We start from the raw sequence: 1,078 nt of genomic DNA on the forward strand, positions 1-1,078 counted from the left end.
ACCCTTATTCCTCGGCTGGGATCGTGTAGAGCCCTTTGAAGCTGCATTGAAACTGCAATTTGGAAGTTCAAATTGTTGAGCATCATATAAGTCCATTATATGGAGACAAATCCTGGAATGCCTTGCTCAATAAACTTAATTTCTTTGCGACTGAAGAAAGAAAGACATGAACATCTTGGATGACGTGGGGGTGAGTACATTTTCAGGAAATTTTTATTCTGGAAGTGAACTAATCCTTTAAAGCAAATGCAAATATCAAAATTATATTTGCTGTTGCTATGACAACTTCAGCTTCTGAGAACTGCTGCGTGTTGATTTTATTTTTCATGTAATTGTAATTCCCCGAAATGCATGTATTGAAATATTATACATTCTACAAATGATAAAATTGTGCTAGATTATGAATTTCGAGGAAAAGAGGCCTTTGATCTCTCTTATGAAAACAGACTGTTAATGATTACTATTAGTGATTTTCAAGATAAAATTCTGTATAACGCATAACAGTGACTCTAAAATATGTATTTAGGTTTGGGAGTGTCATATGTTGAGTTTTGATATTTGGATAGAGTCACTGGGCTTGGTTTGTGCTATTTTTGATTGGCCTTTGGGCTAGTTTTGTTACACAGACCTGGCACCCCTTGTCCTGTAGTGTGTTTTGTGCAATATTCCATTAGGATTTAATTGGTTTTAACATGCTACCGGTAGAGACCCACAGCCTGTGGGCCACAGGCAGGGCCGCATTAACCATTGGGCTAGGCGGGGCTGAAGCCCCGGGGCCCGGACAAGGAGGGGGCGTTACCTTTAGAGATTAAAAAGTAACGTTTGAATTTGGTTTACCAATCAAATGCATTTATTCTATATTTTTACTTTTGAACGACCCGTGCACCACGTATCAATCAGGTGATCGCTGCGATTTTAAAAATCATGTTTTTTATTATGATGTCATGTTATTTTGTCTTTTATTGTGTTAGTTAGCTGTATTTTTTGTTATTTTTTTTTACTTAATCAAAATAACCCAACTGCAGTTTGATCGAGAATAATTGGAATGCACAATGAAAAAACATCATTTTGGCAGGTG

The sequence above is a fragment of the Sinocyclocheilus rhinocerous genome, unplaced genomic scaffold (genome assembly GCF_001515625.1).
Source record: "Sinocyclocheilus rhinocerous isolate Xijiao unplaced genomic scaffold, SAMN03320098_v1.1 scaffold1337, whole genome shotgun sequence".
Lineage (NCBI taxonomy): Eukaryota > Metazoa > Chordata > Actinopteri > Cypriniformes > Cyprinidae > Sinocyclocheilus > Sinocyclocheilus rhinocerous.